The sequence below is a fragment of the Ranitomeya variabilis genome, chromosome 3 (genome assembly GCF_051348905.1).
Source record: "Ranitomeya variabilis isolate aRanVar5 chromosome 3, aRanVar5.hap1, whole genome shotgun sequence".
NCBI lineage: Eukaryota > Metazoa > Chordata > Amphibia > Anura > Dendrobatidae > Ranitomeya > Ranitomeya variabilis.
This window is the reverse complement of record NC_135234.1, coordinates 376,327,626-376,348,315: the sequence shown is the minus strand read 5'-3', so window position 1 is coordinate 376,348,315 and position 20,690 is coordinate 376,327,626. Positions and strand designations below refer to the sequence as shown.

Sequence of the window (20,690 nt, the reverse complement as noted above, 5' to 3'; positions counted from 1 at the left end):
GCCTTGGTGCGGCCCAAGTGGCAAACCATTTCTGATCATCGCTTCTTGGCCAAATGGCTCAAGATCAAGCGTAGTGTCTGCTCTTATCTGATATGTCCCCTATTTGGGGACCATATATTAAATAGATTTTTGGAATAGGGAGCTGGAAATGGAGCTTGCTTTGTCGCACGGAACCTTCACGTGCTGTCACAATGGGGATGGAGGGTGTGGTTATGCAGATTCAAAACGCGTTGTGCACAGCTTGAACACACGCACACCGCAGAACTATCATCTACAGAACTTCCAGAGTTTCTGGAAAATGTCTTCCCTGCGGCAATCTTTTGCTATGTCTCCACAGTGGGTTTCGGTTGTAGGCCTTGGTGCGGCCCAAGTGGCAAACCATTTCTGATCATCGCTTCTCGGCCAAATGGCTCAAGATCAAGCGTAGTGTCTGTTCTTATCTGATACGTCCCCTATTTGGGGACCATATATTAAATAGATTTTTGGAATAGGGAGTTGGAAATGGAGCTTGCTTTGTCGCACGGAACCTTCACGTGCTGTCACAATGGGGATGGAGGGTGTGGTTATGCAGATTCAAAACACGTTGTGCACAGCTTGAACACACGCACACCGCAGAACTATCATCTACAGAACTTCCAGAGTTTCTGGAAAATGTCTTCCCTGCGGCAATCTTTTGCTATGTCTCCACAGTGGGTTTCGGTTGTAGGCCTTGGTGTGGACCAAGTGGCAAACCATTTCTGATCATCGCTTCTCGGCCAAATGGCTCAAGATCAAGTGTAGTGTCTGTTCTTATCTGATACGTCCCCTATTTGGGGACCATATATTAAATAGATTTTTGGAATAGGGAGCTGGAAATGGAGCTTGCTTTGTCGCACGGAACCTTCATGTGCTGTCACAATGGGGATGGAGGGTGTGGTTATGCAGATTCAAAACGCGTTGTGCACAGCTTGAACACACGCACACCGCAGAACTGTCATCTACAGAGCTTCCAGAGTTTCTGGAAAATGTCTTCCCTGCGGCAATCTTTTGCTATGTCTCCACAGTGGGTTTCGGTTGTAGGCCTTGGTGTGGCCCAAGTGACAAACCATTTCTGATCATCGCTTCTCGGCCAAATGGCACAAGATCAAGCGTAGTGTCTGTTCTTATCTGATACGTCCCCTATTTGGGGACCATATATTAAATGGATTTTTGGAATAGGGAGCTGGAAATGGAGCTTGCTTCGTCGCACGGAACCTTCACGTGCTGTCACAATGGGGATGGAGGGTGTGGTTATGCAGATTCAAAACGCGTTGTGCACAGCTTGAACACACGCACACCACAGAACTGTCATCGACAGAGCTTCCAGAGTTTCTGGAAAATGTCTTCCCTGCGGCAATCTTTTGCTATGTCTCCACAGTGGGTTTCGGTTGTAGGCCTTGGTGCGGCCCAAGTGGCAAACCATTTCTGATCATCGCTTCTCGGCCAAATGGCTCAAGATCAAGCGTAGTGTCTGTTCTTATCTGATACGTCCCCTATTTGGGGACCATATATTAAATGGATTTTTGGAATAGGGAGCTGGAAATGGAGCTTGCTTTGTCACACTGAACCTTCACGTGCTGTCACAATGGGGATGGAGGGTGTGGTTATGCAGATTCGAAACGCTTTGTGCACAGCTTGAACACACGCACACCGCAGAACTGTCATCTACAGAGCTTCCAGAGTTTCTGGAAAATGTCTTCCCTGCGGCAATCTTTTGCTAAGTCTCCACAGTGGGTTTCGGTTGTAGGCCTTGGTGCGGCCCAAGTGGCAAACCATTTCTGATCATCGCTTCTCGGCCAAATGGCTCAAGATCAAGCGTAGAGTCTGTTCTTATCTGATACGTCCCCTATTTGGGGACCATATATTAAATAGATTTTTGGAATAGGGAGTTGGAAATGGAGCTTGCTTTGTCGCACGGAACCTTCACGTGCTGTCACAATGGGGATGGAGGGTGTGGTTATGCAGATTCAAAACGCGTTGTGCACAGCTTGAACACACGCACACCGCAGAACTATCATCTACAGACCTTCCAGAGTTTCTGGAAAATGTCTTCCCTGCGGCAATCTTTTGCTATGTCTCCACAGTGGGTTTCGGTTGTAGGCCTTGGTGCGGCCCAAGTGGCAAACCATTTCTGATCATCGCTTCTCGGCCAAATGCCTCAAGATCAAGCGTAGTGTCTGTTCTTATCTGATACGTCCCCTATTTGGGGACCATATATTAAATAGATTTTTGGAATAGGGAGCTGGAAATGGAGCTTGCTTTGTCGCACGGAACCTTCATGTGCTGTCACAATGGGGATGGAGGGTGTGGTTATGCAGATTCAAAACGCGTTGTGCACAGCTTGAACACACGCACACCGCAGAACTGTCATCGACAGAGCTTCCAGAGTTTCTGGAAAATGTCTTCCCTGCAGCAATCTTTTGCTATGTCTCCACAGTGGGTTTCGGTTTTAGGCCTTGGTGCGGCCCAAGTGGCAACCCATTTCTGATCATCGCTTCTCGGCCAAATGGCTCAAGTTTAAGCGTAGTGTCTGTTCTTATCTGATACGTCCCCTATTTGGGGACCATATATTAAATGGATTTTTGGAATAGGGAGCTGGAAATGGAGCTTGCTTTGTCACACGGAACCTTCACGTGCTGTCACAATGGGGATGGAGGGTGTGGTTATGCAGATTCAAAACGCGTTGTGCACAGCTTGAACACACGCACACCGCAGAACTGTCATCTACAGAGCTTCCAGAGTTTTTGGAAAATGTCTTCCCTGCGGCAATCTTTTGCTATGTCTCCACAGTGGGTTTCGGTTGTAGGCCTTGGTGCGGCCCAAGTGGCAAACCATTTCTGATCATCGCTTCTCGGCCAAATGGCTCAAGATCAAGTGTAGTGTCTGTTCTTATCTGATACGTCCCCTATTTGGGGACCATATATTAAATAGATTTTTGGAATAGGGAGCTGGAAATGGAGCTTGCTTTGTCGCACGGAACCTTCACGTGCTGTCACAATGGGGATGGAGGGTGTGGTTATGCAGATTCAAAACGCGTTGTGCACAGCTTGAACACACGCACACCGCAGAACTGTCATCTACAGAGCTTCCAGAGTTTCTGGAAAATGTCTTCCCTGCGGCAATCTTTTGCTATGTCTCCACAGTGGGTTTCGGTTGTAGGCCTTGGTGTGGCCCAAGTGGCAAACCATTTCTGATCATCGCTTCTCGGCCAAATGGCTCAAGATCAAGCGTAGTGTCTGTTCTTATCTGATACGTCCCCTATTTGGGGACCATATATTAAATGGATTTTTGGAATAGGGAGCTGGAAATGGAGCTTGCTTCGTCGCACGGAACCTTCACGTGCTGTCACAATGGGGATGGAGGGTGTGGTTATGCAGATTCAAAACGCGTTGTGCACAGCTTGAACACACGCACACCACAGAACTGTCATCGACAGAGCTTCCAGAGTTTCTGGAAAATGTCTTCCCTGCGGCAATCTTTTGCTATGTCTCCACAGTGGGTTTCGGTTGTAGGCCTTGGTGCGGCCCAAGTGGCAAACCATTTCTGATCATCGCTTCTCGGCCAAATGGCTCAAGATCAAGCGTAGTGTCTGTTCTTATCTGATACGTCCCCTATTTGGGGACCATATATTAAATAGATTTTTGGAATAGGGAGCTGGAAATGGAGCTTGCTTTGTCGCACGGAACCTTCATGTGCTGTCACAATGGGGATGGAGGGTGTGGTTATGCAGATTCAAAACGCGTTGTGCACAGCTTGAACACACGCACACCGCAGAACTGTCATCGACAGAGCTTCCAGAGTTTCTGGAAAATGTCTTCCCTGCGGCAATCTTTTGCTATGTCTCCACAGTGGGTTTCGGTTGTAGGCCTTGGTGCGGCCCAAGTGGCAAACCATTTCTGATCATCGCTTCTTGGCCAAATGGCTCAAGATCAAGCGTAGTGTCTGCTCTTATCTGATATGTCCCCTATTTGGGGACCATATATTAAATAGATTTTTGGAATAGGGAGCTGGAAATGGAGCTTGCTTTGTCGCACGGAACCTTCACGTGCTGTCACAATGGGGATGGAGGGTGTGGTTATGCAGATTCAAAACGCGTTGTGCACAGCTTGAACACACGCACACCGCAGAACTATCATCTACAGAACTTCCAGAGTTTCTGGAAAATGTCTTCCCTGCGGCAATCTTTTGCTATGTCTCCACAGTGGGTTTCGGTTGTAGGCCTTGGTGCGGCCCAAGTGGCAAACCATTTCTGATCATCGCTTCTCGGCCAAATGGCTCAAGATCAAGCGTAGTGTCTGTTCTTATCTGATACGTCCCCTATTTGGGGACCATATATTAAATAGATTTTTGGAATAGGGAGTTGGAAATGGAGCTTGCTTTGTCGCACGGAACCTTCACGTGCTGTCACAATGGGGATGGAGGGTGTGGTTATGCAGATTCAAAACACGTTGTGCACAGCTTGAACACACGCACACCGCAGAACTATCATCTACAGAACTTCCAGAGTTTCTGGAAAATGTCTTCCCTGCGGCAATCTTTTGCTATGTCTCCACAGTGGGTTTCGGTTGTAGGCCTTGGTGTGGACCAAGTGGCAAACCATTTCTGATCATCGCTTCTCGGCCAAATGGCTCAAGATCAAGTGTAGTGTCTGTTCTTATCTGATACGTCCCCTATTTGGGGACCATATATTAAATAGATTTTTGGAATAGGGAGCTGGAAATGGAGCTTGCTTTGTCGCACGGAACCTTCATGTGCTGTCACAATGGGGATGGAGGGTGTGGTTATGCAGATTCAAAACGCGTTGTGCACAGCTTGAACACACGCACACCGCAGAACTGTCATCTACAGAGCTTCCAGAGTTTCTGGAAAATGTCTTCCCTGCGGCAATCTTTTGCTATGTCTCCACAGTGGGTTTCGGTTGTAGGCCTTGGTGTGGCCCAAGTGACAAACCATTTCTGATCATCGCTTCTCGGCCAAATGGCACAAGATCAAGCGTAGTGTCTGTTCTTATCTGATACGTCCCCTATTTGGGGACCATATATTAAATGGATTTTTGGAATAGGGAGCTGGAAATGGAGCTTGCTTCGTCGCACGGAACCTTCACGTGCTGTCACAATGGGGATGGAGGGTGTGGTTATGCAGATTCAAAACGCGTTGTGCACAGCTTGAACACACGCACACCACAGAACTGTCATCGACAGAGCTTCCAGAGTTTCTGGAAAATGTCTTCCCTGCGGCAATCTTTTGCTATGTCTCCACAGTGGGTTTCGGTTGTAGGCCTTGGTGCGGCCCAAGTGGCAAACCATTTCTGATCATCGCTTCTCGGCCAAATGGCTCAAGATCAAGCGTAGTGTCTGTTCTTATCTGATACGTCCCCTATTTGGGGACCATATATTAAATGGATTTTTGGAATAGGGAGCTGGAAATGGAGCTTGCTTTGTCACACTGAACCTTCACGTGCTGTCACAATGGGGATGGAGGGTGTGGTTATGCAGATTCGAAACGCTTTGTGCACAGCTTGAACACACGCACACCGCAGAACTGTCATCTACAGAGCTTCCAGAGTTTCTGGAAAATGTCTTCCCTGCGGCAATCTTTTGCTAAGTCTCCACAGTGGGTTTCGGTTGTAGGCCTTGGTGCGGCCCAAGTGGCAAACCATTTCTGATCATCGCTTCTCGGCCAAATGGCTCAAGATCAAGCGTAGAGTCTGTTCTTATCTGATACGTCCCCTATTTGGGGACCATATATTAAATGGATTTTTGGAATAGGATGCTGGAAATGGAGCTTGCTTTGTCGCACGGAACCTTCACGTGCTGTCACAATGGGGATGGAGGGTGTGGTTATGCAGATTCAAAACGCGTTGTGCACAGCTTGAACACACGCACACCGCAGAACTGTCATCTACAGAGCTTCCAGAGTTTCTGGAAAATGTCTTCCCTGCGGCAATCTTTTGCTATGTCTCCACAGTGGGTTTCGGTTGTAGGCCTTGGTGCGGCCCAAATGGCAAACCATTTCTGATCATCGCTTCTCGGCCAAATGGCTCAAGATCAAGCGTAGAGTCTGTTCTTATCTGATACGTCCCCTATTTGGGGACCATATATTAAATGGATTTTTGGAATAGGGAGCTGGCAATGGAGCTTGCTTTGTCGCACGGAACCTTCACGTGCTGTCACAATGGGGATGGAGGGTGTGGTTATGCAGATTCAAAACGCGTTGTGCACAGCTTGAACACATGCACACCGCAGAACTGTCATCTACAGAGCTTCCAGAGTTTCTGGAAAATGTCTTCCCTGCGGCAATCTTTTGCTATGTCTCCACAGTGGGTTTCGGTTGTAGGCCTTGGTGCGGCCCAATTGGCAAACCATTTCTGATCATCGCTTCTCGGCCAAATGGCTCAAGATCAAGCGTAGTGTCTGTTCTTATCTGATACGTCCCCTATTTGGGGACCATATATTAAATAGATTTTTGGAATAGGGAGTTGGAAATGGAGCTTGCTTTGTCGCACGGAACCTTCACGTGCTGTCACAATGGGGATGGAGGGTGTGGTTATGCAGATTCAAAACGCGTTGTGCACAGCTTGAACACACGCACACCGCAGAACTATCATCTACAGAACTTCCAGAGTTTCTGGAAAATGTCTTCCCTGCGGCAATCTTTTGCTATGTCTCCACAGTGGGTTTCGGTTGTAGGCCTTGGTGCGGCCCAAGTGGCAAACCATTTCTGATCATCGCTTCTCGGCCAAATGGCTCAAGATCAAGCGTAGTGTCTGTTCTTATCTGATACGTCCCCTATTTGGGGACCATATATTAAACAGATTTTTGGAATAGGGAGCTGGAAATGGAGCTTGCTTTGTCGCACGGAACCTTCATGTGCTGTCACAATGGGGATGGAGGGTGTGGTTATGCAGATTCAAAACGCGTTGTGCACAGCTTGAACACACGCACACCGCAGAACTGTCATCGACAGAGCTTCCAGAGTTTCTGGAAAATGTCTTCCCTGCGGCAATCTTTTGCTATGTCTCCACAGTGGGTTTCGGTTGTAGGCCTTGGTGCGGCCCAAGTGGCAAACCATTTCTGATCATCGCTTCTTGGCCAAATGGCTCAAGATCAAGCGTAGTGTCTGCTCTTATCTGATATGTCCCCTATTTGGGGACCATATATTAAATAGATTTTTGGAATAGGGAGCTGGAAATGGAGCTTGCTTTGTCGCACGGAACCTTCACGTGCTGTCACAATGGGGATGGGGGGTGTGGTTATGCAGATTCAAAACGCGTTGTGCACAGCTTGAACACACGCACACAGCAGAACTATCATCTACAGAACTTCCAGAGTTTCTGGAAAATGTCTTCCCTGCGGCAATCTTTTGCTATGTCTCCACAGTGGGTTTCGGTTGTAGGCCTTGGTGCGGCCCAAGTGGCAAACCATTTCTGATCATCGCTTCTCGGCCAAATGGCTCAAGATCAAGCGTAGTGTCTGTTCTTATCTGATACGTCCCCTATTTGGGGACCATATATTAAATAGATTTTTGGAATAGGGAGTTGGAAATGGAGCTTGCTTTGTCGCACGGAACCTTCACGTGCTGTCACAATGGGGATGGAGGGTGTGGTTATGCAGATTCAAAACGCGTTGTGCACAGCTTGAACACACGCACACCGCAGAACTATCATCTACAGAACTTCCAGAGTTTCTGGAAAATGTCTTCCCTGCGGCAATCTTTTGCTATGTCTCCACAGTGGGTTTCGGTTGTAGGCCTTGGTGCGGCCCAAGTGGCAAACCATTTCTGATCATCGCTTCTCGGCCAAATGCCTCAAGATCAAGCGTAGTGTCTGTTCTTATCTGATACGTCCCCTATTTGGGGACCATATATTAAATAGATTTTTGGAATAGGGAGCTGGAAATGGAGCTTGCTTTGTCGCACGGAACCTTCATGTGCTGTCACAATGGGGATGGAGGGTGTGGTTATGCAGATTCAAAACGCGTTGTGCACAGCTTGAACACACGCACACCGCAGAACTGTCATCGACAGAGCTTCCAGAGTTTCTGGAAAATGTCTTCCCTGCAGCAATCTTTTGCTATGTCTCCACAGTGGGTTTCGGTTTTAGGCCTTGGTGCGGCCCAAGTGGCAACCCATTTCTGATCATCGCTTCTCGGCCAAATGGCTCAAGTTTAAGCGTAGTGTCTGTTCTTATCTGATACGTCCCCTATTTGGGGACCATATATTAAATGGATTTTTGGAATAGGGAGCTGGAAATGGAGCTTGCTTTGTCACACGGAACCTTCACGTGCTGTCACAATGGGGATGGAGGGTGTGGTTATGCAGATTCAAAACGCGTTGTGCACAGCTTGAACACACGCACACCGCAGAACTGTCATCTACAGAGCTTCCAGAGTTTTTGGAAAATGTCTTCCCTGCGGCAATCTTTTGCTATGTCTCCACAGTGGGTTTCGGTTGTAGGCCTTGGTGCGGCCCAAGTGGCAAACCATTTCTGATCATCGCTTCTCGGCCAAATGGCTCAAGATCAAGTGTAGTGTCTGTTCTTATCTGATACGTCCCCTATTTGGGGACCATATATTAAATAGATTTTTGGAATAGGGAGCTGGAAATGGAGCTTGCTTTGTCGCACGGAACCTTCACGTGCTGTCACAATGGGGATGGAGGGTGTGGTTATGCAGATTCAAAACGCGTTGTGCACAGCTTGAACACACGCACACCGCAGAACTGTCATCTACAGAGCTTCCAGAGTTTCTGGAAAATGTCTTCCCTGCGGCAATCTTTTGCTATGTCTCCACAGTGGGTTTCGGTTGTAGGCCTTGGTGTGGCCCAAGTGGCAAACCATTTCTGATCATCGCTTCTCGGCCAAATGGCTCAAGATCAAGCGTAGTGTCTGTTCTTATCTGATACGTCCCCTATTTGGGGACCATATATTAAATGGATTTTTGGAATAGGGAGCTGGAAATGGAGCTTGCTTCGTCGCACGGAACCTTCACGTGCTGTCACAATGGGGATGGAGGGTGTGGTTATGCAGATTCAAAACGCGTTGTGCACAGCTTGAACACACGCACACCACAGAACTGTCATCGACAGAGCTTCCAGAGTTTCTGGAAAATGTCTTCCCTGCGGCAATCTTTTGCTATGTCTCCACAGTGGGTTTCGGTTGTAGGCCTTGGTGCGGCCCAAGTGGCAAACCATTTCTGATCATCGCTTCTCGGCCAAATGGCTCAAGATCAAGCGTAGTGTCTGTTCTTATCTGATACGTCCCCTATTTGGGGACCATATAATAAATGGATTTTTGGAATAGGGAGCTGGAAATGGAGCTTGCTTTGTCACACGGAACCTTCACGTGCTGTCACAATGGGGATGGAGGGTGTGGTTATGCAGATTCGAAACGCGTTGTGCACAGCTTGAACACACGCACACCGCAGAACTGTCATCTACAGAGCTTCCAGAGTTTCTGGAAAATGTCTTCCCTGCGGCAATCTTTTGCTAAGTCTCCACAGTGGGTTTCGGTTGTAGGCCTTGGTGCGGCCCAAGTGGCAAACCATTTCTGATCATCGCTTCTCGGCCAAATGGCTCAAGATCAAGCGTAGAGTCTGTTCTTATCTGATACGTCCCCTATTTGGGGACCATATATTAAATGGATTTTTGGAATAGGATGCTGGAAATGGAGCTTGCTTTGTCGCACGGAACCTTCACGTGCTGTCACAATGGGGATGGAGGGTGTGGTTATGCAGATTCAAAACGCGTTGTGCACAGCTTGAACACACGCACACCGCAGAACTGTCATCTACAGAGCTTCCAGAGTTTCTGGAAAATGTCTTCCCTGCGGCAATCTTTTGCTATGTCTCCACAGTGGGTTTCGGTTGTAGGCCTTGGTGCGGCCCAAATGGCAATCCATTTCTGATCATCGCTTCTCGGCCAAATGGCTCAAGATCAAGCGTAGAGTCTGTTCTTATCTGATACGTCCCCTATTTGGGGACCATATATTAAATGGATTTTTGGAATAGGGAGCTGGCAATGGAGCTTGCTTTGTCGCACGGAACCTTCACGTGCTGTCACAATGGGGATGGAGGGTGTGGTTATGCAGATTCGAAACGCGTTGTATACAGCTTGAACACACGCACACCGCAGAACTGTCATCTACAGAGCTTCCAAAGTTTCTGGAAAATGTCTTCCCTGCGGCAATCTTTTGCTATGTCTCCACAGTGGGTTTCGGTTGTAGGCCTTGGTGCGGCCCAAGTGGCAAACCATTTCTGATCATCGCTTCTCGGCCAAATGGCTCAAGATCAAGCGTAGAGTCTGTTCTTATCTGATACGTCCCCTATTTGGGGACCGTATATTAAATGGATTTTTGGAATAGGGAGCTGGAAATGGAGCTTGCTTTGTCGCACGGAACCTTCACGTGCTGTCACAATGGGGATGGAGGGTGTGGTTATGCAGATTCAAAACGCGTTGTGCACAGCTTGAACACACGCACACCGCAGAACTGTCATCTACAGAGCTTCCAGAGTTTCTGGAAAATGTCTTCCCTGCGGCAATCTTTTGCTATGTCTCCACAGTGGGTTTCGGTTGTAGGCCTTGGTGCGGCCCAAGTGGCAAACCATTTCTCATCATCGCTTCTCGGCCAAATGGCTCAAGATCAAGCGTAGTGTCTGTTCTTATCTGATACGTACCCTATTTGGGGACCATATATTAAATAGATTTTTGGAATAGGGAACTGGAAATGGAGCTTGCTTTGTCGCACGGAACCTTCACTTGCTGTCACAATGGGGATGGAGGGTGTGGTTATGCAGATTCAAAACGCGTTGTGCACAGCTTGAACACACGCACACCGCAGAACTGTCATCTACAGAACTTCCAGAGTTTCTGGAAAATGTCTTCCCTGCGGCAATCTTTTGCTATGTCTCCACAGTGGGTTTCGGTTGTAGGCCTTGGTGCGGCCCAAGTGGCACACCATTTCTGATCATCGCTTCTCGGCCAAATGGCTCAAGATCAAGCGTAGTGTCTGTTCTTATCTGATACGTCCCCTATTTGGGGACCATATATTAAATGGATTTTTGGAATAGGGAGCTGGAAATGGAGCTTGCTTTGTCGCACGGAACCTTCACGTGCTGTCACAATGGGGATGGAGGGTGTGGTTATGCAGATTCAAAACGCGTTGTGCACAGCTTGAACACACGCACACCGCAGAACTGTCATCTACAGAGCTTCCAGAGTTTCTGGAAAATGTCTTCCCTGCGGCAATCTTTTGCTATGTCTCCAGAGTGGGTTTCAGTTGTAGGCCTTGGGGCGGCCCAAGTGGCAAACCATTTCTGATCATCGCTTCTCGGCCAAATGGCTCAAGATCAAGCGTAGTGTCTGTTCTTCTCGGATACGTCCCCTATTTGGGGACCATATATTAAATGGATTTTTGGAATAGGGAGCTGGAAATGGAGCTTGCTTTGTCACACGGAACCTTCACGTGCTGTCACAATGGGGATGGAGGGTGTGATTATGCAGATTCAAAACGCGTTGTGCACAGCTTGAACACACGCACACCGCAGAACTGTCATCGACAAAGCTTCCAGAGTTTCTGGAAAATGTCTTCCCTGCGGCAATCTTTTGCTATGTCTCCACAGTGGGTTTCGGTTGTAGGCCTTGGTGCGGCCCAAGTGGCAAACCATTTCTGATCATCGTTTCTCGGCCAAATGGCTCAAGATCAAGCGTAGTGTCTGTTCTTATCTGATACGTCCCCTATTTGGGGACCATATATTAAATAGATTTTTGGAATAGGGAGCTGGAAATGGAGCTTGCTTTGTCGCACAGAACCTTCACGTGCTGTCACAATGAGGATGGAGGGTGTGGTTATGCAGATTCAAAATGCGTTGTGCACAGCTTGAACACACGCACACCGCAGAACTGTCATCTACAGAGCTTCCAGGGTTTCTGGAAAATGTCTTCCCTGCGGCAATCTTTTGCTATGTCTCCACAGTGGGTTACGGTTGTAGGCCTTGGTGAGGCCTAAGTGGCAAACCATTTCTGATCATCGCTTCTCGGCCAAATGGCTCAAGATCAAGCGTAGTGTCTGTTCTTATCTGATACGTCCCCTATTTGGGGACCATATATTAAATGGATTTTTGGAAAACGGAGCTGGAAATGGAGCTTGCTTCGTCAGACGGAACCTACACATGCTGTCACAATGGGGATGGAGGGTGTGGTTATGCAGATTCAAAACGCGTTGTGCACAGCTTGAACACACGCACACCGCAGAACTGTCATCGACAGAGCTTCCAGAGTTTCTGGAAAATGTCTTCCCTGCGGCAATCTTTTGCTATGTCTCCACAGTGGGTTTCGGTTGTAGGCCTTGGTGCGGCCCAAGTGGCAAACCATTTCTGATCATCGCTTCTTGGCCAAATGGCTCAAGATCAAGCGTAGTGTCTGCTCTTATCTGATATGTCCCCTATTTGGGGACCATATATTAAATAGATTTTTGGAATAGGGAGCTGGAAATGGAGCATGCTTTGTCGCACGGAACCTTCACGTGCTGTCACAATGGGGATGGAGGGTGTGGTTATGCAGATTCAAAACGCGTTGTGCACAGCTTGAACACACGCACACCGCAGAACTATCATCTACAGAACCTCCAGAGTTTCTGGAAAATGTCTTCCCTGCGGCAATCTTTTGCTATGTCTCCACAGTGGGTTTCGGTTGTAGGCCTTGGTGCGGCCCAAGTGGCAAACCATTTCTGATCATCGCTTCTCGGCCAAATGGCTCAAGATCAAGCGTAGTGTCTGTTCTTATCTGATACGTCCCCTATTTGGGGACCATATATTAAATGGATTTTTGGAATAGGGAGCTGGAAATGGAGCTTGCTTTGTCACACGGAACCTTCACGTGCTGTCACAATGGGGATGGAGGGTGTGGTTATGCAGATTCAAAACGCGTTGTGCACAGCTTGAACACACGCACACTGCAGAACTGTCATCGACAGAGCTTCCAGAGTTTCTGGAAAATGTCTTCCCTGCGGCAATCTTTTGCTATGTCTCCACAGTGGGTTTCGGTTGTAGGCCTTGGTGCGGCCCAAGTGGCAAACCATTTCTGATCATCGCTTCTCGGCCAAATGGCTCAAGATCAAGCGTAGTGTCTGTTCTTATCTGATACGTCCCCTATTTGGGGACCATATATTAAATAGATTTTTGGAATAGGGAGCTGGAAATGGAGCTTGCTTTGTCACACGGAACCTTCACGTGCTGTCACAATGGGGATGGAGGGTGTGGTTATGCAGATTCAAAACGCGTTGTGCACTGCTTGAACACACGCACACCGCAGAACTGTCATCTACAGAGCTTCCAGAGTTTTTGGAAAATGTCTTCCCTGCGGCAATCTTTTGCTATGTCTCCACAGTGGGTTTCGGTTGTAGGCCTTGGTGCGGCCCAAGTGGCAAACCATTTCTGATCATCGCTTCTCGGCCAAATGGCTCAAGATCAAGTGTAGTGTCTGTTCTTATCTGATACGTCCCCTATTTGGGGACCATATATTAAATAGATTTTTGGAATAGGGAGCTGGAAATGGAGCTTGCTTTGTCGCACGGAACCTTCACGTGCTGTCACAATGGGGATGGAGGGTGTGGTTATGCAGATTCAAAACGCGTTGTGCACAGCTTGAACACACGCACACCGCAGAACTGTCATCTACAGAGCTTCCAGAGTTTCTGGAAAATGTCTTCCCTGCGGCAATCTTTTGCTATGTCTCCACAGTGGGTTTCGGTTGTAGGCCTTGGTGTGGCCCAAGTGGCAAACCATTTCTGATCATCGCTTCTCGGCCAAATGGCTCAAGATCAAGCGTAGTGTCTGTTCTTATCTGATACGTCCCCTATTTGGGGACCATATATTAAATGGATTTTTGGAATAGGGAGCTGGAAATGGAGCTTGCTTCGTCGCACGGAACCTTCACGTGCTGTCACAATGGGGATGGAGGGTGTGGTTATGCAGATTCAAAACGCGTTGTGCACAGCTTGAACACACGCACACCGCAGAACTGTCATCTACAGAGCTTCCAGAGTTTCTGGAAAATGTCTTCCCTGCGGCAATCTTTTGCTATGTCTCCACAGTGGGTTTCGGTTGTAGGCCTTGGTGCGGCCCAAGTGGCAAACCATTTCTGATCATCGCTTCTCGGCCAAATGGCTCAAGATCAAGCGTAGTGTCTGTTCTTATCTGATACGTCCCCTATTTGGGGACCATATATTAAATGGATTTTTGGAATAGGGAGCTGGAAATGGAGCTTGCTTTGTCACACGGAACCTTCACGTGCTGTCACAATGGGGATGGAGGGTGTGGTTATGCAGATTCAAAACGCGTTGTGCACAGCTTGAACAAAAGCACACCGCAGAACTATCATCTACAGAACTTCCAGAGTTTCTGGAAAATGTCTTCCCTGCGGCAATCTTTTGCTATGTCTCCACAGTGGGTTTCGGTTGTAGGCCTTGGTGCGGCCCAAGTGGCAAACCATTTCTGATCATCGCTTCTCGGCCAAATGGCTCAAGATCAAGCGTAGTGTCTGTTCTTATCTGATACGTCCCCTATTTGGGGACCATATATTAAATAGATTTTTGGAATAGGGAGCTGGAAATGGAGCTTGCTTTGTCGCACGGAACCTTCATGTGCTGTCACAATGGGGATGGAGGGTGTGGTTTTGCAGATTCAAAACGCGTTGTGCACAGCTTGAACACACGCACACCGCAGAACTGTCATCGACAGAGCTTGCAGAGTTTCTGGAAAATGTCTTCCCTGCGGCAATCTTTTGCTATGTCTCCACAGTGGGTTTCGGTTGTAGGCCTTGGTGCGGCCCAAGTGGCAAACCATTTCTGATCATCGCTTCTTGGCCAAATGGCTCAAGATCAAGCGTAGTGTCTGCTCTTATCTGATATGTCCCCTATTTGGGGACCATATATTAAATAGATTTTTGGAATAGGGAGCTGGAAATGGAGCTTGCTTTGTCGCACGGAACCTTCACGTGCTGTCACAATGGGGATGGAGGGTGTGGTTATGCAGATTCAAAACGCGTTGTGCACAGCTTGAACACACGCACACCGCAGAACTATCATCTACAGAACTTCCAGGGTTTCTGGAAAATGTCTTCCCTGCGGCAATCTTTTGCTATGTCTCCACAGTGGGTTTCGGTTGTAGGCCTTGGTGCGGCCCAAGTGGCAAACCATTTCTGATCATCGCTTCTCGGCCAAATGGCTCAAGATCAAGCGTAGTGTCTGTTCTTATCTGATACGTCCCCTATTTGGGGACCATATATTAAATGGATTTTTGGAATAGGGAGCTGGAAATGGAGCTTGCTTCGTCGCACGGAACCTTCACGTGCTGTCACAATGGGGATGGAGGGTGTGGTTATGCAGATTCAAAACGCGTTGTGCACAGCTTGAACACACGCACACCGCAGAACTGTCATCTACAGAGCTTCCAGAGTTTTTGGAAAATGTCTTCCCTGCGGCAATCTTTTGCTATGTCTCCACAGTGGGTTTCGGTTGTAGGCCTTGGTGCGGCCCAAGTGGCAAACCATTTCTGATCATCGCTTCTCGGCCAAATGGCTCAAGATCAAGTGTAGTGTCTGTTCTTATCTGATACGTCCCCTATTTGGGGACCATATATTAAATAGATTTTTGGAATAGGGAGCTGGAAATGGAGCTTGCTTTGTCGCACGGAACCTTCACGTGCTGTCACAATGGGGATGGAGGGTGTGGTTATGCAGATTCAAAACGCGTTGTGCACAGCTTGAACACACGCACACAGCAGAACTGTCATCTACAGAGCTTCCAGAGTTTCTGGAAAATGTCTTCCCTGCGGCAATCTTTTGCTATGTCTCCACAGTGGGTTTCGGTTGTAGGCCTTGGTGTGGCCCAAGTGGCAAACCATTTCTGATCATCGCTTCTCGGCCAAATGGCTCAAGATCAAGCGTAGTGTCTGTTCTTATCTGATACGTCCCCTATTTGGGGACCATATATTAAATGGATTTTTGGAATAGGGAGCTGGAAATGGAGCTTGCTTCGTCGCACGGAACCTTCACGTGCTGTCACAATGGGGATGGAGGGTGTGGTTATGCAGATTCAAAACGCGTTGTGCACAGCTTGAACACACGCACACCACAGAACTGTCATCGACAGAGCTTCCAGAGTTTCTGGAAAATGTCTTCCCTGCGGCAATCTTTTGCTATGTCTCCACAGTGGGTTTCGGTTGTAGGCCTTGGTGCGGCCCAAGTGGCAAACCATTTCTGATCATCGCTTCTCGGCCAAATGGCTCAAGATCAAGCGTAGTGTCTGTTCTTATCTGATACGTCCCCTATTTGGGGACCATATATTAAATGGATTTTTGGAATAGGGAGCTGGAAATGGAGCTTGCTTTGTCACACGGAACCTTCACGTGCTGTCACAATGGGGATGGAGGGTGTGGTTATGCAGATTCGAAACGCGTTGTGCACAGCTTGAACACACGCACACCGCAGAACTGTCATCTACAGAGCTTCCAGAGTTTCTGGAAAATGTCTTCCCTGCGGCAATCTTTTGCTAAGTCTCCACAGTGGGTTTCGGTTGTAGGCCTTGGTGCGGCCCAAGTGGCAAACCATTTCTGATCATCGCTTCTCGGCCAAATGGCTCAAGATCAAGCGTAGAGTCTGTTCTTATCTGATACGTCCCCTATTTGGGGACCATATATTAAATGGATTTTTGGAATAGGATGCTGGAAATGGAGCTTGCTTTGTCGCACGGAACCTTCACGTGCTGTCACAATGGGGATGGAGGGTGTGGTTATGCAGATTCAAAACGCGTTGTGCACAGCTTGAACACACGCACACCGCAGAACTGTCATCTACAGAGCTTCCAGAGTTTCTGGAAAATGTCTTCCCTGCGGCAATCTTTTGCTATGTCTCCACAGTGGGTTTCGGTTGTAGGCCTTGGTGCGGCCCAAATGGCAAACCATTTCTGATCATCGCTTCTCGGCCAAATGGCTCAAGATCAAGCGTAGAGTCTGTTCTTATCTGATACGTCCCCTATTTGGGGACCATATATTAAATGGATTTTTGGAATAGGGAGCTGGCAATGGAGCTTGCTTTGTCGCACGGAACCTTCACGTGCTGTCACAATGGGGATGGAGGGTGTGGTTATGCAGATTCGAAACGCGTTGTATACAGCTTGAACACACGCACACCGCAGAACTGTCATCTACAGAGCTTCCAAAGTTTCTGGAAAATGTCTTCCCTGCGGCAATCTTTTGCTATGTCTCCACAGTGGGTTTCGGTTGTAGGCCTTGGTGCGGCCCAAGTGGCAAACCATTTCTGATCATCGCTTCTCGGCCAAATGGCTCAAGATCAAGCGTAGAGTCTGTTCTTATCTGATACGTCCCCTATTTGGGGACCATATATTAAATGGATTTTTGGAATAGGGAGCTGGAAATGGAGCTTGCTTTGTCGCACGGAACCTTCACGTGCTGTCACAATGGGGATGGAGGGTGTGGTTATGCAGATTCAAAACGCGTTGTGCACAGCTTGAACACACGCACACCGCAGAACTGTCATCTACAGAGCTTCCAGAGTTTCTGGAAAATGTCTTCCCTGCGGCAATCTTTTGCTATGTCTCCACAGTGGGTTTCGGTTGTAGGCCTTGGTGCGGCCCAAGTGGCAAACCATTTCTGATCATCGCTTCTCGGCCAAATGGCTCAAGATCAAGCGTAGTGTCTGTTCTTATCTGATACGTACCCTATTTGGGGACCATATATTAAATGGATTTTTGGAATAGGGAACTGGAAATGGAGCTTGCTTTGTCGCACGGAACCTTCACTTGCTGTCACAATGGGGATGGAGGGTGTGGTTATGCAGATTCAAAACGCGTTGTGCACAGCTTGAACACACGCACACCGCAGAACTGTCATCTACAGAACTTCCAGAGTTTCTGGAAAATGTCTTCCCTGCGGCAATCTTTTGCTATGTCTCCACAGTGGGTTTCGGTTGTAGGCCTTGGTGCGGCCCAAGTGGCACACCATTTCTGATCATCGCTTCTCGGCCAAATGGCTCAAGATCAAGCGTAGTGTCTGTTCTTATCTGATACGTCCCCTATTTGGGGACAATATATTAAATGGATTTTTGGAATAGGGAGCTGGAAATGGAGCTTGCTTTGTCGCACGGAACCTTCACGTGCTGTCACAATGGGGATGGAGGGTGTGGTTATGCAGATTCAAAACGCGTTGTGCACAGCTTGAACACACGCACACCGCAGAACTGTCATCTACAGAGATTCCAGAGTTTCTGGAAAATGTCTTCCCTGCGGCAATCTTTTGCTATGTCTCCACAGTGGGTTTCAGTTGTAGGCCTTGGGGCGGCCCAAGTGGCAAACCATTTCTGATCATCGCTTCTCGGCCAAATGGCTCAAGATCAAGCGTAGTGTCTGTTCTTCTCGGATACGTCCCCTATTTGGGGACCATATATTAAATGGATTTTTGGAATAGGGAGCTGGAAATGGAGCTTGCTTTGTCACACGGAACCTTCACGTGCTGTCACAATGGGGATGGAGGGTGTGATTATGCAGATTCAAAACGCGTTGTGCACAGCTTGAACACACGCACACCGCAGAACTGTCATCGACAAAGCTTCCAGAGTTTCTGGAAAATGTCTTCCCTGCGGCAATCTTTTGCTATGTCTCCACAGTGGGTTTCGGTTGTAGGCCTTGGTGCGGCCCAAGTGGCAAACCATTTCTGATCATCGTTTCTCGGCCAAATGGCTCAAGATCAAGCGTAGTGTCTGTTCTTATCTGATACGTCCCCTATTTGGGGACCATATATTAAATAGATTTTTGGAATAGGGAGCTGGAAATGGAGCTTGCTTTGTCGCACAGAACCTTCACGTGCTGTCACAATGAGGATGGAGGGTGTGGTTATGCAGATTCAAAATGCGTTGTGCACAGCTTGAACACACGCACACCGCAGAACTGTCATCTACAGAGCTTCCAGGGTTTCTGGAAAATGTCTTCCCTGCGGCAATCTTTTGCTATGTCTCCACAGTGGGTTACGGTTGTAGGCCTTGGTGAGGCCTAAGTGGCAAACCATTTCTGATCATCGCTTCTCTGCCAAATGGCTCAAGATCAAGCGTAGTGTCTGTTCTTATCTGATACGTCCCCTATTTGGGGACCATATATTAAATGGATTTTTGGAAAACGGAGCTGGAAATGGAGCTTGCTTCGTCGGACGGAACCTTCACATGCTGTCACAATGGGGATGGAGGGTGTGGTTATGCAGATTCAAAACGCGTTGTGCACAGCTTGAACACACGCACACCGCAGAACTGTCATCGACAGAGCTTCCAGAGTTTCTGGAAAATGTCTTCCCTGCGGCAATCTTTTGCTATGTCTCCACAGTGGGTTTCGGTTGTAGGCCTTGGTGCGGCCCAAGTGGCAAACCATTTCTGATCATCGCTTCTTGGCCAAATGGCTCAAGATCAAGCGTAGTGTCTGCTCTTATCTGATATGTCCCCTATTTGGGGACCATATATTAAATAGATTTTTGGAATAGGGAGCTGGAAATGGAGCATGCTTTGTCGCACGGAACCTTCACGTGCTGTCACAATGGGGATGGAGGGTGTGGTTATGCAGATTCAAAACGCGTTGTGCACAGCTTGAACACACGCACACCGCAGAACTATCATCTACAGAACCTCCAGAGTTTCTGGAAAATGTCTTCCCTGCGGCAATCTTTTGCTATGTCTCCACAGTGGGTTTCGGTTGTAGGCCTTGGTGCGGCCCAAGTGGCAAACCATTTCTGATCATCGCTTCTCGGCCAAATGGCTCAAGATCAAGCGTAGTGTCTGTTCTTATCTGATACGTCCCCTATTTGGGGACCATATATTAAATGGATTTTTGGAATAGGGAGCTGGAAATGGAGCTTGCTTTGTCACACGGAACCTTCACGTGCTGTCACAATGGGGATGGAGGGTGTGGTTATGCAGATTCAAAACGCGTTGTGCACAGCTTGAACACACGCACACTGCAGAACTGTCATCGACAGAGCTTCCAGAGTTTCTGGAAAATGTCTTCCCTGCGGCAATCTTTTGCTATGTCTCCACAGTGGGTTTCGGTTGTAGGCCTTGGTGCGGCCCAAGTGGCAAACCATTTCTGATCATCGCTTCTCGGCCAAATGGCTCAAGATCAAGCGTAGTGTCTGTTCTTATCTGATACGTCCCCTATTTGGGGACCATATATTAAATAGATTTTTGGAATAGGGAGCTGGAAATGGAGCTTGCTTTGTCGCACGGAACCTTCACGTGCTGTCACAATGGGGATGGAGGGTGTGGTTATGCAGATTCAAAACGCGTTGTGCACAGCTTGAACACACGCACACCGCAGAACTGTCATCGACAGAGCTTCCAGAGTTTCTGGAAAATGTCTTCCCTGCGGCAATCTTTTGCTATGTCTCCACAGTGGGTTTCGGTTTTAGGCCTTGGTGCGGCCCAAGTGGCAAACCATTTCTGATCATCGCTTCTCGGCCAAATGGCTCAAGATCAAGCGTAGTGTCTGTTCTTATCTGATACGTCCCCTATTTGGGGACCATATATTAAATGGATTTTTGGAATAGGGAGCTGGAAATGGAGCTTGCTTTGTCACTAGTGTTGAGCATTCCGATGCTGCAAGTATCGGGTATCGGCCGATACTT

The 20,690-nt window shown here is 48.1% G+C and overlaps 59 pseudogenes; all 59 read left to right on the top strand.

Annotated features, from left to right (window-relative positions):
• The first annotated feature begins 37 nt into the window (after positions 1–37).
• LOC143762020 (U2 spliceosomal RNA) lies at positions 38–213 on the top strand (annotated as a pseudogene).
• Positions 214–390: 177 nt separating this feature from the next.
• LOC143760353 (U2 spliceosomal RNA) lies at positions 391–566 on the top strand (annotated as a pseudogene).
• A 177-nt stretch (positions 567–743) lies between these two features.
• Positions 744–919, top strand: LOC143759900 (U2 spliceosomal RNA; annotated as a pseudogene).
• A 177-nt stretch (positions 920–1,096) lies between these two features.
• On the top strand, positions 1,097–1,272 carry LOC143761232 (U2 spliceosomal RNA; annotated as a pseudogene).
• A 177-nt stretch (positions 1,273–1,449) lies between these two features.
• LOC143762637 (U2 spliceosomal RNA) lies at positions 1,450–1,625 on the top strand (annotated as a pseudogene).
• Positions 1,626–1,802: 177 nt separating this feature from the next.
• On the top strand, positions 1,803–1,978 carry LOC143761724 (U2 spliceosomal RNA; annotated as a pseudogene).
• Positions 1,979–2,155: 177 nt separating this feature from the next.
• LOC143762914 (U2 spliceosomal RNA) lies at positions 2,156–2,331 on the top strand (annotated as a pseudogene).
• A 177-nt stretch (positions 2,332–2,508) lies between these two features.
• LOC143763120 (U2 spliceosomal RNA) lies at positions 2,509–2,684 on the top strand (annotated as a pseudogene).
• Positions 2,685–2,861: 177 nt separating this feature from the next.
• On the top strand, positions 2,862–3,037 carry LOC143761705 (U2 spliceosomal RNA; annotated as a pseudogene).
• A 177-nt stretch (positions 3,038–3,214) lies between these two features.
• Positions 3,215–3,390, top strand: LOC143818731 (U2 spliceosomal RNA; annotated as a pseudogene).
• A 177-nt stretch (positions 3,391–3,567) lies between these two features.
• On the top strand, positions 3,568–3,743 carry LOC143818919 (U2 spliceosomal RNA; annotated as a pseudogene).
• A 177-nt stretch (positions 3,744–3,920) lies between these two features.
• Positions 3,921–4,096, top strand: LOC143762018 (U2 spliceosomal RNA; annotated as a pseudogene).
• Positions 4,097–4,273: 177 nt separating this feature from the next.
• On the top strand, positions 4,274–4,449 carry LOC143760352 (U2 spliceosomal RNA; annotated as a pseudogene).
• Positions 4,450–4,626: 177 nt separating this feature from the next.
• LOC143759888 (U2 spliceosomal RNA) lies at positions 4,627–4,802 on the top strand (annotated as a pseudogene).
• A 177-nt stretch (positions 4,803–4,979) lies between these two features.
• LOC143761231 (U2 spliceosomal RNA) lies at positions 4,980–5,155 on the top strand (annotated as a pseudogene).
• A 177-nt stretch (positions 5,156–5,332) lies between these two features.
• On the top strand, positions 5,333–5,508 carry LOC143762626 (U2 spliceosomal RNA; annotated as a pseudogene).
• Positions 5,509–5,685: 177 nt separating this feature from the next.
• LOC143761893 (U2 spliceosomal RNA) lies at positions 5,686–5,861 on the top strand (annotated as a pseudogene).
• Positions 5,862–6,038: 177 nt separating this feature from the next.
• LOC143762154 (U2 spliceosomal RNA) lies at positions 6,039–6,214 on the top strand (annotated as a pseudogene).
• A 177-nt stretch (positions 6,215–6,391) lies between these two features.
• On the top strand, positions 6,392–6,567 carry LOC143760351 (U2 spliceosomal RNA; annotated as a pseudogene).
• A 177-nt stretch (positions 6,568–6,744) lies between these two features.
• On the top strand, positions 6,745–6,920 carry LOC143759252 (U2 spliceosomal RNA; annotated as a pseudogene).
• Positions 6,921–7,097: 177 nt separating this feature from the next.
• On the top strand, positions 7,098–7,275 carry LOC143762363 (U2 spliceosomal RNA; annotated as a pseudogene).
• Positions 7,276–7,450: 175 nt separating this feature from the next.
• LOC143760350 (U2 spliceosomal RNA) lies at positions 7,451–7,626 on the top strand (annotated as a pseudogene).
• Positions 7,627–7,803: 177 nt separating this feature from the next.
• On the top strand, positions 7,804–7,979 carry LOC143762913 (U2 spliceosomal RNA; annotated as a pseudogene).
• Positions 7,980–8,156: 177 nt separating this feature from the next.
• On the top strand, positions 8,157–8,332 carry LOC143763119 (U2 spliceosomal RNA; annotated as a pseudogene).
• A 177-nt stretch (positions 8,333–8,509) lies between these two features.
• Positions 8,510–8,685, top strand: LOC143761694 (U2 spliceosomal RNA; annotated as a pseudogene).
• Positions 8,686–8,862: 177 nt separating this feature from the next.
• On the top strand, positions 8,863–9,038 carry LOC143818729 (U2 spliceosomal RNA; annotated as a pseudogene).
• Positions 9,039–9,215: 177 nt separating this feature from the next.
• LOC143762385 (U2 spliceosomal RNA) lies at positions 9,216–9,391 on the top strand (annotated as a pseudogene).
• A 177-nt stretch (positions 9,392–9,568) lies between these two features.
• Positions 9,569–9,744, top strand: LOC143761892 (U2 spliceosomal RNA; annotated as a pseudogene).
• A 177-nt stretch (positions 9,745–9,921) lies between these two features.
• Positions 9,922–10,097, top strand: LOC143762153 (U2 spliceosomal RNA; annotated as a pseudogene).
• A 177-nt stretch (positions 10,098–10,274) lies between these two features.
• Positions 10,275–10,450, top strand: LOC143762391 (U2 spliceosomal RNA; annotated as a pseudogene).
• Positions 10,451–10,627: 177 nt separating this feature from the next.
• LOC143762274 (U2 spliceosomal RNA) lies at positions 10,628–10,804 on the top strand (annotated as a pseudogene).
• Positions 10,805–10,980: 176 nt separating this feature from the next.
• On the top strand, positions 10,981–11,156 carry LOC143760046 (U2 spliceosomal RNA; annotated as a pseudogene).
• Positions 11,157–11,333: 177 nt separating this feature from the next.
• Positions 11,334–11,512, top strand: LOC143762686 (U2 spliceosomal RNA; annotated as a pseudogene).
• A 174-nt stretch (positions 11,513–11,686) lies between these two features.
• Positions 11,687–11,862, top strand: LOC143760213 (U2 spliceosomal RNA; annotated as a pseudogene).
• Positions 11,863–12,039: 177 nt separating this feature from the next.
• Positions 12,040–12,219, top strand: LOC143760144 (U2 spliceosomal RNA; annotated as a pseudogene).
• Positions 12,220–12,392: 173 nt separating this feature from the next.
• On the top strand, positions 12,393–12,568 carry LOC143762787 (U2 spliceosomal RNA; annotated as a pseudogene).
• Positions 12,569–12,745: 177 nt separating this feature from the next.
• Positions 12,746–12,921, top strand: LOC143761129 (U2 spliceosomal RNA; annotated as a pseudogene).
• A 177-nt stretch (positions 12,922–13,098) lies between these two features.
• Positions 13,099–13,274, top strand: LOC143760685 (U2 spliceosomal RNA; annotated as a pseudogene).
• A 177-nt stretch (positions 13,275–13,451) lies between these two features.
• Positions 13,452–13,627, top strand: LOC143761683 (U2 spliceosomal RNA; annotated as a pseudogene).
• A 177-nt stretch (positions 13,628–13,804) lies between these two features.
• Positions 13,805–13,980, top strand: LOC143818728 (U2 spliceosomal RNA; annotated as a pseudogene).
• Positions 13,981–14,157: 177 nt separating this feature from the next.
• On the top strand, positions 14,158–14,333 carry LOC143761128 (U2 spliceosomal RNA; annotated as a pseudogene).
• A 177-nt stretch (positions 14,334–14,510) lies between these two features.
• On the top strand, positions 14,511–14,686 carry LOC143762979 (U2 spliceosomal RNA; annotated as a pseudogene).
• A 177-nt stretch (positions 14,687–14,863) lies between these two features.
• LOC143762017 (U2 spliceosomal RNA) lies at positions 14,864–15,039 on the top strand (annotated as a pseudogene).
• Positions 15,040–15,216: 177 nt separating this feature from the next.
• LOC143818727 (U2 spliceosomal RNA) lies at positions 15,217–15,392 on the top strand (annotated as a pseudogene).
• Positions 15,393–15,569: 177 nt separating this feature from the next.
• LOC143761670 (U2 spliceosomal RNA) lies at positions 15,570–15,745 on the top strand (annotated as a pseudogene).
• A 177-nt stretch (positions 15,746–15,922) lies between these two features.
• Positions 15,923–16,098, top strand: LOC143818726 (U2 spliceosomal RNA; annotated as a pseudogene).
• A 177-nt stretch (positions 16,099–16,275) lies between these two features.
• LOC143761127 (U2 spliceosomal RNA) lies at positions 16,276–16,451 on the top strand (annotated as a pseudogene).
• A 177-nt stretch (positions 16,452–16,628) lies between these two features.
• On the top strand, positions 16,629–16,804 carry LOC143761891 (U2 spliceosomal RNA; annotated as a pseudogene).
• Positions 16,805–16,981: 177 nt separating this feature from the next.
• Positions 16,982–17,157, top strand: LOC143762152 (U2 spliceosomal RNA; annotated as a pseudogene).
• Positions 17,158–17,334: 177 nt separating this feature from the next.
• LOC143761592 (U2 spliceosomal RNA) lies at positions 17,335–17,510 on the top strand (annotated as a pseudogene).
• Positions 17,511–17,687: 177 nt separating this feature from the next.
• Positions 17,688–17,864, top strand: LOC143762331 (U2 spliceosomal RNA; annotated as a pseudogene).
• A 176-nt stretch (positions 17,865–18,040) lies between these two features.
• LOC143818799 (U2 spliceosomal RNA) lies at positions 18,041–18,216 on the top strand (annotated as a pseudogene).
• A 177-nt stretch (positions 18,217–18,393) lies between these two features.
• On the top strand, positions 18,394–18,572 carry LOC143762685 (U2 spliceosomal RNA; annotated as a pseudogene).
• A 174-nt stretch (positions 18,573–18,746) lies between these two features.
• Positions 18,747–18,922, top strand: LOC143760212 (U2 spliceosomal RNA; annotated as a pseudogene).
• Positions 18,923–19,099: 177 nt separating this feature from the next.
• LOC143760525 (U2 spliceosomal RNA) lies at positions 19,100–19,277 on the top strand (annotated as a pseudogene).
• Positions 19,278–19,452: 175 nt separating this feature from the next.
• Positions 19,453–19,628, top strand: LOC143762786 (U2 spliceosomal RNA; annotated as a pseudogene).
• Positions 19,629–19,805: 177 nt separating this feature from the next.
• Positions 19,806–19,981, top strand: LOC143761126 (U2 spliceosomal RNA; annotated as a pseudogene).
• Positions 19,982–20,158: 177 nt separating this feature from the next.
• On the top strand, positions 20,159–20,334 carry LOC143759766 (U2 spliceosomal RNA; annotated as a pseudogene).
• Positions 20,335–20,511: 177 nt separating this feature from the next.
• Positions 20,512–20,690, top strand: LOC143760141 (U2 spliceosomal RNA; annotated as a pseudogene).